Source organism: Scleropages formosus, chromosome 4, assembly GCF_900964775.1.
Source record: "Scleropages formosus chromosome 4, fSclFor1.1, whole genome shotgun sequence".
In the NCBI taxonomy this organism is placed as follows: Eukaryota; Metazoa; Chordata; class Actinopteri; order Osteoglossiformes; family Osteoglossidae; genus Scleropages; species Scleropages formosus.
The window spans coordinates 27,083,675-27,084,018 of record NC_041809.1 but is presented as its reverse complement, the minus strand read 5'-3'; the positions used below and the strand labels follow the sequence as shown (position 1 = coordinate 27,084,018).

Genomic DNA, 344 nt, shown 5'->3' with positions numbered 1-344 from the left:
TCGTTCGCGTACACACGCCGCACAGTCCTGGAAAAGAGGGTGTGGGGTCGTGGACGGATAGTGATTATAAATATTGCTTTTATATCAGTGGAAACCTTTGTGACTTAAAGAAAAATGCATTAACAGCGTTTCGTATGGGTTATTTTAACATTTCCAGCATCGATTATCGATTGATTGATCAGTTAGTTATCTATTGGTTATTAAGATCATTTCATTGAAGTATTTTAAGTCTCAAGCTTAATCTCAATCTTCTTGATTATTTGATAGCGTGGCGCCGTGGCTTAGTTGGTTAAAGTGCCTGTCTAGTAAACAGGAGATCCTGGGTTCGAGTCCCAGCGGTGCCT

At 40.4% G+C, this 344-nt stretch overlaps 1 non-coding gene across 1 annotated transcript; it reads left to right on the top strand.

Annotated features, from left to right (window-relative positions):
* Window positions 1-270: 270 nt before the first annotated feature.
* trnat-agu (transfer RNA threonine (anticodon AGU)) lies at window positions 271-344 on the top strand. The gene has a single exon. It is a non-coding gene; the product is annotated as a tRNA-Thr (tRNA).